At 44.1% G+C, this 14,585-nt stretch overlaps 1 protein-coding gene across 6 annotated transcripts in view; it reads left to right on the top strand.

The window, feature by feature from the left end:
- Positions 1 to 204: 204 nt before the first annotated feature.
- Positions 205 to 14,585, top strand: part of myo1b (myosin IB) — a 158,441-nt gene continuing 144,060 nt past the window's right edge. For all 6 annotated transcript variants that reach the window (XM_080412838.1, XM_080412836.1, XM_080412837.1 and 3 more), the window contains exon 1: positions 205 to 380. The gene's annotated coding sequence lies outside the window, so the exon portion shown is untranslated. The remainder of the gene's footprint in view (positions 381 to 14,585) is intronic.

Raw genomic sequence — 14,585 nt, 5'->3', positions numbered from 1 at the left:
GGGACCGATGCTGGAGTTCAGTTCAGCGTGTGAAGCATCAATGGAGAACTTTAATCCTCCCTCCCTCCCTCCCTCCCTCCCTCCTCCCTCCTCCTCCCTCCTCCCTCCTCCTCCCTCCATAGCAGGAGGTGATTAGGGGGACGCCTCCCCCCCTCCCACATCATTCAGTCAGAGAGTCTAGTCTCCATTCACAGTGTTCACACAGAGCGGATGGAGACTCGTCCACACACGTTTTATCCAGCAGCAGAAAACAGTTAAAAAACACCTTTAAAAGTGGAAGGGGTTCAACAGGGAGCCAGTCTAGAACCCGAAGAGATTTTCTTCCATCCAGTTTGTCCATCCAGTGGATTGTAGTTGGAGGAGGAATACGACACAAAGAGGTAAAGTAGAGACCCTTTATGTATCACTGCTTCTCTCTCTCTCTCTCTCTCTCTCTCTCTCTCTCTCTCTCTCTCTCTCTGACATATGGACCTTTACTTTAACTCTGAGAGTGTCCACATGTAACCAAATGGACCCTTACAGGGTCCATTTGGTTCCATGTGTACACTCTCAGAGTCACAGAGCTGTGAGGGTCTTTTAGACCCCCCCTACATCACACTAACTGTGAGTGTGTGTGAGCACTTTGTCACAGTTTGTTTCATTGTGAAGCACATGATGTGCTACATTGTTGCAGAGGTTCCAAACCCTGGTTTGTTCGCAGTGTGTTGATCCAGTGTGTTGATCAGTGTGTTGATCCAGTGTGTTGATCCAGTGTGTTGATCCATTGGTTACATTGTTGCTGATAGAGAGTTAGAGACACATGTGTTCAAACACAAAGGCTGAAGTTGAAGTTGAGTCAAAAAGCTCTCATTCATTTCGAGTTCACTTTGTGCAGGACAGGACAGGACAGGAGGGAGGGGGGTTGGGACAGACAGACAGACAGACAACATGGATTTTTTGGGTTGTACTTTCCCCCCCAACTGTTTTCTTTCCCACACCCCCTAAAATCAAGGGTGATTTAACATAGTTAATCAAGAATGCAATGGCTAATTGTCAACATGTGTGCACTTAAACTGCAGAGAAAGACACACACACACACACACACACACACACACTCACACTCACACTCACACTCACACACACACACACACACTCCGTGAGGTTAAAGCAAATCCAATCCAGTGCAACTTCAAACTACAGGGCGAAAGGGAAGCAGATGTACCCAACACATGTAGTCACTAGTCCTAGATGTACCCAACACATGTAGTCACTAGTCCTAGATGTACCCAACACATGTAGTCACTAGACCTAGATGTACCCAACACATGTAGTCACTAGACCTAGATGTACCCAACACATGTAGTCACTAGTCCTAGATGTACCCAACACATGTAGTCAGTAGTCCTAGATGTACCCAACACATGTAGTCAGTAGTCCTAGATGTACCCAACACATGTAGTCAGTAGTCCTAGATGTACCCAACACACATGTAGTCACTAGACCTAGATGTACCCAACACATGTAGTCACTAGACCTAGATGTACCCAACACATGTAGTCACTAGACCTAGATGTACCCAACACATGTAGTCACTAGACCTAGATGTACCCAACACATGTAGTCACTAGTCCTAGCTGTACCCAACACATGTAGTCACTAGTCCCTGAGAACCATCTTTCCGGTCTGAGCCCATTAACTGACTGCAATAATAGACCAGAGGTTCTCAAACCTTTTCATGTCAAGCAGGACCCCTAAATTCATCTGTATAATTGGCTGTGGACCCCCACCTGAAAACATATTTTGTACCACGGACCCCCCATTGGCTACACGATTTGTGTTGTTAAAATGTTAAAGATGTAGTTTTTGAAAGTAGACACGTTGTGAGCTTGTAGATCAGCTATTTTCAAATGGCTGATATATATGGGGCTAAAGTGGTTAAACTGAATGTGATGCTGGGGACCCCCTATGAAACCTCCTCAAGGACCTCTTGGGGTCCCCGGACCCCACTTTGAGAACCACTCTGGGGGTAGCAGATGTACTGTAGTCAGTCCCTGAGAAACGTCTTGCCTGTGTGTTTGAGGCCATTATAGCGTTGATAGACTGACTGTAATAATACAGGCTTCTACATCTAACTGCAAACATTAACAATCAGCTCAACAACACCAGCTGTTTTGATGTTTTAAGCCCTGTGTCTGCTTTGCAACCGTTCAGTTTGAATCTAGAGGTTTTTGAAGCGAAGGAAAGACAGTGTTTTCTTGTGTGAAGACAAAACAAGCAGAACTGAACAGCAGTCAGAGATTTGTTAAGAACACAAGACAGGGACAGTCAGAAGACAAGACAAGACGGGGACAAGACAAGACAAGACAAGACAAGACGGGGACAAGACAAGACAGGGACAGTCACAAGACAAGACAAGACAGGGACAGTCACAAGACAAGACAAGACAGGGACAGTCACAAGACAAAACAAGACAGGGACAGTCACAAGACAAGACAAGACGGGGACAAGACAAGACAAGACAAGACGGGGACAAGACAACACAAGACAAGACAGGGACAGTCACAAGACAAGACAAAACAAGACAGGGACAGTCACAAGACAAGACAAGACAGGGACAGTCACAAGACAAGACAAGACGGGGACAGTCACAAGACAAGACAAGACAAGACAAGACAGGGACAAGACAACACAAGACAGGGACAGTCACAAGACAAGACAAAACAAGACAAGACAGGGACAGACGGAAGACAAGACAAGACGGGGACAGATGGAAGACAATACAAGACAGAAGACAAGACAGGGACAGTCACAAGACAAGACAGGGACAGACACAAGACAAGACAGGGACAGACAGAAGTTGCTGCATCAACATCAATGTCCAGTATGTGACTGAAGGCCTGCAGACTGTTGATTGTATTGAGTCTAAACACGGGACTGTCGTCCTTGTTGCGTTTGCCCTCATTTTGCTGTTGACATGCAGCGGCTCCTCTTATCACCATGTTCCTGTAGGCTGTTTAGAACGTGGAGAACAGCCTGCCATAATCGTGCTTACTGTGTACACAGTGGATATGTGTCCTGAAACACTTTTGTTCCTCGTTCTTCCGCTTTGATAAAAGAGGCTTTGTGTTCTTTCTTATTCCTATTTATTTATTTTTACTTTAAGTTATTTTTTTTACTGTTTTCCATGAGTGAATCCAGAAGCGGTTCTAGAACTCATCAGAAATGCCCCTGGGATCCTTTCAGCGGTTGTTCTGGTTTTCACCAAATATGCACCGCTGTACTTCCATCGGCCAATAGCGTCTCAGCAGGGCCGTCCAGATGGGGACTTTATTAGCAGCAGTGAAACAAACAGTGATGTTCTCTCTCTGTGCCAGGAGGAGGAAGGTGGGCTAATAATAAGGCTTCAGACTGAGTTGTACAAAGGATCCCATGCTGTAGCCTCTTCAACTCACAGCCCTTTAAACCCATTAAGACCGGGAACGCATCTGTGTCATTTTAAGATTTCTTTGGCTATTCTAAAAATAGCAGATCTACAAGCTCATAGCGCGGCACAGAGTGCCGTAGCTCTGCCATTTCTTTTAAAATTGTGAAAATGTTTGCAAATCTTTGTGTGTGTGTGTGTGTGTGTGTGTGTGTGTGTGTGTGTGTGTATATATATATATATATATATACACACACACACAAACACACATACACACATACAGTATATACATTTTTAACTAAAAGCTTCTGGGGGTCCCTGGAACAACATATTCTGAGAATGGGGCTCCGTGGCCAAATACATATAATTTTGGGGGTCCTTGATGTGAAAAAGTTTGTGAACCACTGATATTATAGCAACATACGTTTAAAAAAAAACCAAAACAGTTAGGATTTAGACGACATTTGTAGAATCCCCCAGAAGCAAAGATTTGAGTTAAAAATGTTCGCTTGTAAAAACATATAGTCAATGATTTGCAATTTCTTTCATGATTTGAAAATAGAACCCAGAATAGAAGGTGATCATGCAAGGGTTCATGTGATTTCTTTAAAACCTGCATCTACAAAGATGGGTCCATCTAGGGAACAAGTTTCTACACATTCTTGAATAAAACATATATGCTGGTGTTTCTAGTGCAATGCGTCATGGCTCTGACATGAAATCAATGTTGTTGTAAAGTAAATGCGGTCTATATGGGGAATAGGGATTGATCTATGATAATCACAATAGTCATAATGGCATGCACTTGCACTTTTGCCAATAGTATTCTCTCTCTCGCTCTCACTCTCCCTCTCTCTCTCTCTCTCTCTCTCTCTCTCTCTCTCTCTCTCTCTCTCTCACCCATGTGCTTTCACACTCAGCACTTTTCTTTCTCAAGTTCAGCGCTTGAACCCGATGTATTTCCTCTCTCCCTCTCTCTCTCCCTGCCTAGTGGTGTAATACAGTGCAATGTGATTCAGCCCATTACAGCTCTTCTCTGTGAGGTCCAGGGCAGCTGCTTTCCTCATTGAGCTGTGTGTGTGTGTGTGTGTGTGTGTGTGTGTGTGTGTGTGTGTGTGTGTGTGTGTGTGTGTGTGTGTGTGTGTGTGTGTGTGTGTGTGTGTGTGTGTGTGTGTGTGTGTGTGTGTGTGTGTGTGTGTGTGTGTGTGTGTGTGTGTGTGTGTGTGTGTGTGTGTGTGTGTGTGTGTGTGTGTGTAAACTTTTTCAAGTCAAGGACCCCCAGTATTTGGCCGCGGACCCCCTTCTCAAAATATTTTGTTCCAGGGACCCCCAGAAGCAAAGATTTGAGTTACAAATGTTCGCTTTAAAAATATATATATATTTTTAAGGATTTTCACAAATATTCACGATTTTTCAAAAAGCAGATCTACAAGCTCGTAGCGCGGCACTCGGTGCCGCTCTACGAGCTTGTAGAATGTAGATCTGCTATTTTTGAATAGCCAAAGTGTAAAAATAATGCTATTTAGCTCAAATCTAAAAATGCGTTCCAGGTCTTAATGGGCTAAATGCTGGAAATTCAAACAGTACTTATGTTTCAATTTATCATTCTCATAAACAATAAGTGTGTTTTTATAGAACATGTGTAAACTGTAAGAGTTACACATTGATTTAACAGTGAGGATTGCACTGTGTGTATGAATTGAATACATGGCTGTACGTACGGGTCACTTTTACAGCGGTTCAGGTTCTTTTGGTGAAAGAAGCTGAAATGTGAGACTATATGGAGGAAGAAGTGGCTTTGTGTCCATACAGGCTAGACTGTCGGATCAAAGGAAGTTAAGCAAAGCTTAAAGCTTTTCTCTGTCACACCTTGTCCAGATCTGTGGGGATACAGGAAGGAGAGGTGTAAATAACACAGGAACCAGTCAGACTGTATATACGCTAGTTTTTCCAGAAAGTCAAACCTAAAGGTCATTACACACCGGCGATTATGCGAATATATACAAAATTCGGACTCGTCCCGAAAAATTTAAAGACGCTTTTTCGCTTCGCTTTTTCGCTCCATGGAAAGCTTGCATTGACTTTATAATGTTTAAAAAAAAAACATATTATTCGCATGAAAAAATGGCCTCCGGTGTGTAAAGGAGCTTAAGTCTTGTAGCCTATTAAGGACATCTCCATTAAAGAGGTGTTTGCCGAACGAAATAATGTTGATATTGCTTTGAAGTCATAGCTCCCACAGCCCTGCTCTGTGTGCTGGTCAACTGATCCTCTTTACTCCAACTCAACATTATTTACGTGGGTCTTTTGGTTTGGACTAGAGGCGGAAAAAAAAGAGGGGTCTTAATAATAGACCCCTGAGGACTCGGTCAATTAGAGATGAATGTCTTTTCTAAGTGAAAGATGTCCTTTTGGACACAGCAGTGTTTTCTGCTTTTGTAAACTGTGCTATAGTTGGTGTGCAACAGCATTTAACCCATTAAAACCGGGAAAGCATCTGTCATTTTAGATTTGAGCTATATAGCAACATTTTCCAGAAAACTCTTAGGGTTTAGAACAGCGGTTCATAAAAATAGCAGATCTACAAGCTCACAGTGCATCACTTAGTGCTACGCTTGTACATCTGATATTTTCAGTGTTTGAATTTCTTTTAACACAAATCTTCTCTTCTGGCCGTCCTTGGCACAAAACATTGTGTGATGGGGGTCCACGGCCAAATACATATCATTGTGGGGGTCCTTGTGGCACGAAAAAGTTGAGAACTGACTGATTTAGAAGGCATTTGTAGAATCGGCCTCAGGTCTTAACTCTTATACTGCCAAAAACGTTTATAAACGCAAAAAAAAACAAACAAACAAACAAACAACAAAAAAAATCTAAATGTATTCTTTATTTTTGGGGTTTTTCCGTTTTTCCGTTCTTCACAAAGAACCAGGAGATAACATTTTCCAAAAAGTTTCTGCTCCATTCACTTCAATGTTAAAAAATAAACGGAGAAAAAAATAACAGGTTTCCTATGTTTTACCTGGAAAGAGGTGGCAAACTATTTTTGAAAAACCCTGGCAGTGTAAGAGTTAATGGGTTAAAGTGCTCTGTGTTGTTTTCATAATGGAGTGACATGTTCAAAATGTTGATGAGTCACAGGGGTTGCAGTTTATGGAACTTAAGCCTCACAGGGGAGGGGGGGGGGGGGGGAGGAGGACAATGGCCTTCGGGATGTGAAGCCCCTGAAGTCTCTGTGTTTCACAAAAGATGCATCGCTCTGTTATTTCCTTGTTTTGGCACAACAGAAAACCCATGGCAGTTAAAAAGTTAACTTGGCACAGAGCCAGCGTTTGTTATCATTTTTAATCTGCGGCCACATTGTGTGTTCATCCACATTGTGTGTTCGTCCACATTGTGTGTTCGTCCACCTGCTGCCACTTCTCTCAATGCAAAACACATTTATAGCTCTACTTAAAGAGACAGTTTGTTCTGCTATCAATAATGCTAAATGGTGCATTTATATAGCGCTCCTATCCAAAGCACTTTACATAGATTGTGCACAGAGCACCGAAGTCTGATGTCATTTTCACATCCTACCTGGTTCGCGGTTTTCCACCCCCGTTCTGAATCCTCATAGACGTGTTTAATATCGCGTCAAATAAGAACTGTGTTCCAAAAATAAACAAATGACCCCGGCGGTTTGACTCTTATGGATATGAAGCATCAACTGACGGTGAGAAAACGATAATGTTACTTCTGCCGAATTAGTTACATTTTCGCCAGAAACAGACTGTATCAAATATAAGTGAGTGACTATCATAAACCATACAGAGCGCCTCCTCCCTGACAATATCGCCCAGACAGTTTGTTTATTTTTGGACCACAATTCTTATATGAGATGATTCTAAGATGACACAATGTTATTCTCCATAGAGAAATGACTTTACGAACCAGGGGATGAACGAGTGACGTCAGGACTTCTGTACTCTATCACATTCACCCATTCACACACTCATTCATACACCGATGGAGGAGGAAACCATGCAAGGCACCAACCTGCTCATCGGGAGCAATTAGGGGTTCAGCGTCTTGCTCAAGGACACTTCCACACTAACTCTGGGGGAGCCCGGGATCCAACTGGCAACCCTGCGGTTCCCATCCGGCCGCTCTACCCCTGCTATTTTTGAATAGCTAAAGAAATCTCAAGTGACACAGATGCGTTCCAGGTCTTAATGGGTTAAGACCTGAGGCCTTACAAATCAGTAGTTCTCACACTTTTAGATCTGCTATTTTTGATTAGCCAACGCACAAATAAAAAATAGCCACGGATGCTTTTACCGGTTTTTACATCATTGAGAATGAGGCAAACTATCAGAATCAGAATGCAACTTTAGACATTGCTCTACAATACATATCAGGAAGAGCTAGAATGGTACGGGGGAAAGAGAGAATGGAGAAGAAAGGAACACGGAACAATTCAGATAACAGGAAGGCAACAGTCAGATCAAATATACAAAGTCCAGTATAACCAGGCAGGTTGTGTTGCTGTAACTCCTTTCATTTCTTCAATCTTACAGGACAGTCAGTCAAGTGTCACACTCGGCAGAGACTGTGAATTCCAGGTCTCTGGAACCAGCCATCTATCTACTGTAGCTAGACTCTGGTTCTCTGGAACCAGCCATCTATCTACTGTAGCTAGACTCTGGTTCTCTGGAACCAGCCATCTATCTACTGTAGCTAGACTCTGGTTCTCTGGAACCAGCCATCTATCTACTGTAGCTAGACTCTGGTTCTCTAAGCACTGCTTCTCAAAGCAAAAAAGCCCCAAAAATATCTTTAAAAAAATAAAAATCTAATCAATTATTAGATTGATATGATATTCTAGGTACATAGGTGGATGGATAGATAGATAGATTGATTGATTGATAGAATACTTTATTAACAGTTTGCAAATAGTGCAGAACATGAAAGGGAGTAGCAAGGTAAGCCTCTCTTGTGAGGTTCTTGGCAAATGGGGGTCCGCAGCCATGGGGGTCCGCAGCCTATTGCTTTATCTTAACCATGGGGGTCCTTAACATGATAGTGTCTTTGGAACCACCGCCGCTGTAACAAAGCGGATCCAGGCCAGTGCTTTATCAAAGCCCCTGTTGGCCCGCTAGCTGCTGCTCTAGATAGGGAAGGACTTTAATCTGTGTGATTTGCCAACAAGCTGTGATGTTGTGACTCGGCCGTCCCGGGACCGGAGGCCAGCCTGCCTCCTCTCTCTCTCTCTCTCTCTCTCTCTCTCTCTCTCTCTCTCTCTCTCTCTGGGGGATTTACAGTCTATTACACTACATAATGGACTTTAATATCATTTGTTTGGCTTTGGGAAGAGACACAGTGTTGTGTTCTGCTCTCCCACAGCCACTCCTCTGAGGTAGAATATGTTTTGTCCATATCATTTAACAACCGCTTTCAAAACCTGCCGTGCCATTTATTTATTATAGGCAAAACGCTTAAACAAATAAATACATGTGCGTCATGCAACAGTGTGTCGTATGACACGGTATAAAATGGGGCTTAAGTGGTTTTACTCGCATGTAATGGAATTACTTTCATATTACCTAATAATTCACACAATGCTTTTGTGAATTACAAATTTTTGTTTTCTTTTTTTCCCCTCTCCTTATTTAGATGGATGCAGGATTTAATCGTTGCTCATTTGTGAGAAACGTCGACTCCTTCAAAGCGGATAGATAGACCACTCAGACCGCTTTTAGAAATAAAAATTCAACCGTCCTAATAAGTAACAGATGTTTTGTTGACTTTACTTTCTCTAGCACGCGACGTGTGTGTGTGTGTGTGTGCGCGTGCGTGTGTACGTGTGTGTGTGCGCACACACAATATTTCGTCTCCCTCAGGGTGAGCGAGCGAGACGGATGTCTTTCACACTTTAGATGAGACTGGAAAAGCACACATGGCCCGCTCCGCTACGCGTCCTGGCTGGGCCTGTAAATTATATATAATTCTTTTTTTTTTCTCTTTCTTTTCTGCAGCCGAGGCCAAAGAATCTGGGTCAGTGTCAAAGGCGGGAAAACAAAGCGCGTCTCGTACTAATATTATTGTAGGTAACATACGTGGTAATCCTGGAGCCACAGCCCATTATGTAATGACTGTGACAGGCCTACTCTAGACACGCCCCCCCCCTTTTTTTTAGTTTTTGAGCGTCCATAAGTGAAGCACTTAAAATATTCAGGAATTCTGGACACACAGAAAATAAGATGAATATTTCATATTAAATTCTATGGTCCGTGACATGGCAGGCTCTCTCAGCAGGGATTCAACAAAGCCCTATAAAAAGACCTCCAATTATTAGACCATACATTATCATTCAGCCCAGGAGGTTCTCTGACTCAACACCAGATTACTGTTTCTACTGACGTACCGGAACAGAGCTTTATGGTGAAAGAGTTTAGCCCACGTGACCCTTTCCTGTAAACCAGGGGTCTTCAACGTTTTTCAGGCCAAGGACCCCCTAGCTGAGAGAAAGAGGAAGCAGGGACCCCCCCACTACGTATTGTATTCATGTAAAAAAAAATACTTTGTAAACTTCACCATTGGCTCTGTACTTGGTCTGCTCTTTTTTCCATCCACACCAAGCCTCTCAAAAATAGCCGATCTACAAGCTTGTAGATCTGCTATTTCCGCCGTATGTTCCCCTCAAAATAGGGAGGGTTCAAGTGGTTAGTGGAAAAAAAAGTCCCTATCACACAAAGATTTGGCGGCCCCCCCCCCCTGTAGTGACTCTGAGGAACCCCCTAGGGGTCCCGCCGGACCCCCTGTCGAAGACCCCTGCTGTTAAGTATTCAGCTACGTGTGTGCAGATGTTGATTATGGTCAGGGGTGACATAACCTTTTTGATCTAGTACTCAGAAGAGCACCTGGAGATGTTACTTGGTGCTCACCAAATAATCTGTCCGGTGCCCCCCGGGCCGTTCTGTCAACGGGGGGGGGGGGTGCGTATGCGAGAAAAAATAACGCTTCACCGGTGCCCTGCTTCTAAATTCCGCCGTTTATTTTTTCCTTCACGCCGTTTGGTGCCCGCCCCAAGGTTGGTGCCCGCCCCAAGGTTGGTGCCCTGTGCTGCGCTGATTTTATCCGCCAAACAGCTGTTGGTGCGCGAAAGCGCTTCCCTTCGTCTGATGTGCCGCGCAGCATGCATTTTGACGAGTGCACCCCTGATTATGGTGAAAGACGACCAACTGTGATCTATATCCACATGTTTCCTATAGGGCGTTGTGGGCATCACTTCGACTGTCTATTTGATCAGGTGTCAAGGATCACATGGACAGGAAGTGATGCCCACCACAACACCCTATAGGAAACTTGTGGATAATCAATCAAAGTTCAGGCAGGCTGATGAATTGAACGCTACTGTACTGCACTTCCTCTCTTTAACTAAACCGGGGCTCTCTGCCAGCCAGTGTAATCCTATAAGTGTAATCATTGTGGTCAGGTCTCTCTTTCTCTCCTTTTCCCCTTCTTTCTCTCTCTCTCTCTCGCTCTCTCTCTCTCTCTCTCCATCTCTCTCTCTCTGGGTATACTCTCTCTAATGGGATTGCATCACCGGCCGCCTGGCAGCCCTCTCCAGATCTGGGGTAGTGGGTTATCAGCTGAGAAGCAACAGGAGCTGTGGGCAGTAAACCCAAGTGCTTGGTTTATGTTTATTAAAGGATCCCCATCAGAGACACATGAATGAGCCTCTAGTCTTCATGGGGTCCTGAACAAAGCAAATACAAAAACTGAACATACCAAATTAAAGTAAAACAAAACAACAATACAATTTAAATAAAAATGAATACAAAAAGACAAATTAACATTATAAACAGGGGTGCACATAACTGGTGCGCAGGTGCGCATGCGTCGTCAAAATGCATGCTGCGCGGCACATCAGACGAAGGGAAGCGCTTTCGCGCACCAACAGCTGGGACCGCTGGGACAGGAATTTACTTCCTGAAGCCAGACTCACACAATCACGCTAAAACACGTGTCGGCCCGATACGCTGTGTATCGGGAGAGGGGACGCATGCTGCACGTGATTGTGTGAGTGTGGCCTCGAATCCTGACACACAGACATAGTCAGTCGCACGCAGCACGCTGCTGGCTGTGTTGGAGGCACTCGTCACCGTGATGGTACCGTGATGGTGCAAAATATACCGTGAACGTCCCAATCTGGCGGATAAAATCAGCGCAGCACAGGGCACCAACCTTGTGGGGGGGCAACAAACGGCGTGAAGGGAAGAAAAAAAAACGGCGAAAAACGGCGGAATTTAGAACCAGGGCACTACAACATTGAAACGCACCGGTGAAGCGTCCTTTTTTCTTGCGCAGCAGTTACCAGAAGCCGCTCCTCTGGTGTTGTACCCATGTTCAGAAGTCATGTGTAACTGGTGAGCCAAGCTAGACGGCTTATTGGTGCTAATAATGTTCCACAGTAGCATTAGAGGACTCACCGATAATTTGTGTTCAACCATTAGCCATGCCAGCTAATACTTGTCCTGTATGAACGTCCTAGTGCCAGACGAGCTGCTTTATTCTGAGCTAGCCTCGCGTAGCCAGACTATATCACTGTGTGGATATGAGTCTGGTGCTTCTATGAGGACGTTTTTTCCCCCCCAAGGGGCGGTATCAAAAAAAATGGCCCTCGACGCAATTGGTTAGACCTACAACCAACTACCAATTACAGTCTCCCATATTCGAATACTGGGCTCTGATTGGTCACTCACGTCTTCTGGAGCAGGAAATGGATTCTCTATGGAGCGGTGCCAGACACAAATCACAGAGTGCAATTTGTTTTTGCACTCGCAGATCCGTCTGGTCCCAGGATAATTCTGAGCAACCTGTAACTTTTTCAAATCAGATTTTGTAGCTGACGACCAGATTACAGTAGCCTCGCGTAGCCAGACTATATCGCTGCATGGATATGAGTCTGGTGCTTCTATGAGGAAGTTTTTTTCCAAGCGGCAGGATAAAAACAATGGCTCTCGACGCAATTCGTTAGACCTACAACCAACTACCAATTACAGTCTCCCATATTTGAATACTGGACCCTGATTGGTCACCTAAGACTTCGGGAGCAGGAAATGGATTCACAACGGAGCGGTGCCAGACCCAAATCGCAGAGGGCATTTTTTTTTTTTTTTGCACTATCAGATTTGTCTGGTCCCAGGCTGAGATTACAGGGCAGTATTCTAAATTAGACCGAACCAAAGAATGAATAAGTGATTTCATCATAGAGGGAGTGATGAAAGCAGAACACTTCTTAGTCATACCGATTCCTCTCTTCTGGATCCCAGCCCTAAGTGTGTCGGGTAGAAACCAATGTATGGAGCATCTACTATAGCCTCCAGTCCAGTCCGTTACCAGAGAGCGTCCATCCACGGCCCTCACCACCAGGTGTGAGGCCGCCAGTTATAAGCATTTCCTGTTAGCCTGCAGCTTCCTGTCCTTCATTACCGTATCCTCCCTCCCTCAGCACCTGGTCTGATCGCAGATATTTACAAACACCATTACTGTAGTGTGACTGTGGCTTTGTGTGAACACACTCAATAAACAATTACAGGACTTGTTCTCATCGCATGGTGGTCAACTTCCTGTTTATTTTAGTTGCTTTTTTTTCCTTCTTTTTTTTTTAAGGCAGCTATGGTTTTATTGCAGCCATTCTACACTTGTTGTGGTTTATTTTATGATCGATTTAAATGTAACTGTGTTGGTGGGTAGCCTATCATTTACTCAGTCTAGTACCTCCTATCTTGTTCAGGTATTTACAGATAGAGGATGATCGGTGGATATTCTGCTGCTCCACTTCAAAATCCATATTTATTCTTTTCTTTCCCGCAGCACTCAGGCAGCTTATTAACCACTTTCAACCTGGCGTCCCTATTTTTGGCCTTTTCATTATAACATAACATTGTGTAAATGTTATCAGGCAGATAACTCACAAATATATTGAACCAATGTTATAGAATGAGAATACAATGTGGATGTAATGTTTGATCCTGGCGTTCAGGCTCTGCTACATGTGTCCCCCTGCTCAGCACAATTAGACAACCATCTTTAACCATTAAGAGCAGGGAGACAGATATACAGTAACACAACCCTCCCCTGGGGAACAGAACCAATAGCAGAGCCCACTGGTGGTGCTGGGGTGGTGGTGGGAGCAAACAGCCGCATAACAAAACCAGGCACAGATACAGCGGAAGAGACGCAGATTTAGGTGAGCTTAAAGGTTTCATGACGTTCAGTTTTACCACACATTAAAAGTCTTTGTCATGGTCCTTCAAACGTGTATAAAATGTTTTAACAAAAAAATCCACTCCAGTGATCCATGGCAGGTGTTTTTCTCTCACATTTCTAAAGCCTTTTCAACTGCAATGAAAAGAGGAAATCTTTGCCTGCGGGTGTCGCTGTTGAGGGATTTTGCCTGTCAATCACCGCCTCTGCTCCGCTGTATACACTCACTTAGTAATGAGCAGTGTAACCTCTCGAGTGTATACTGCCTGAACTACAGTAACCTCGCAAGCTATTTTGAAATATTTGTAACCTTTTTCAATGATAAAATAAAATAATAACAACGATTTAAATGGTTAAAGGCTTTGTTTTAATGTAGAATGTCAGAGTAAAGTGCAACTTGAATCTTGCCTCCTACCAAGGGCCGACCAACTTTATTTAAGGGCCCGTAAACATTGTGCCTCACAGGAGAATAGAAGCTAGGGAAGGACGGGCTGAAGTGATGCTTCTGCTCCATGACCATCCTGGGCGATGAGGAGTTGGGAACAAAACGGGCCATAGGGGGTTTTCCCCCATGCGCCCCAGTGCTAAAACGTTGATGCCAGTTGTTTCTTGTTACTTTTATAGATGGCTATCACAATGATTCAAGCCCTCTGGTTGCTTTTAAACATTCCAAGCTCCCAACTTGGAGAAGCTTTGCCCGGACTGTGCCAACACAGGACCTCATAAAGACCCAGGCTTTTGAGAGAACTGATTACTGAGGGGGGGGGGGGGGGGGCTCTGAAAGGCCCTTCTCTCTATCCATTTTATGGACAGAGGTAGGGGTGATTCATCTCTGCTTCAGAGCCAGGTTTCAGCTGTGTCTCCATTGGCCACAGACATCGGTACTCTACTCTTCCATAGTGGAATATATATAATAATAATACTAATA

Source organism: Gymnoscopelus braueri (genome assembly GCF_963280865.1).
Source record: "Gymnoscopelus braueri genome assembly, chromosome: 18".
NCBI lineage: Eukaryota > Metazoa > Chordata > Actinopteri > Myctophiformes > Myctophidae > Gymnoscopelus > Gymnoscopelus braueri.
The sequence above is the reverse complement of the archived record's forward strand: the minus strand, read 5'-3'. Positions and strand labels throughout refer to the sequence as shown.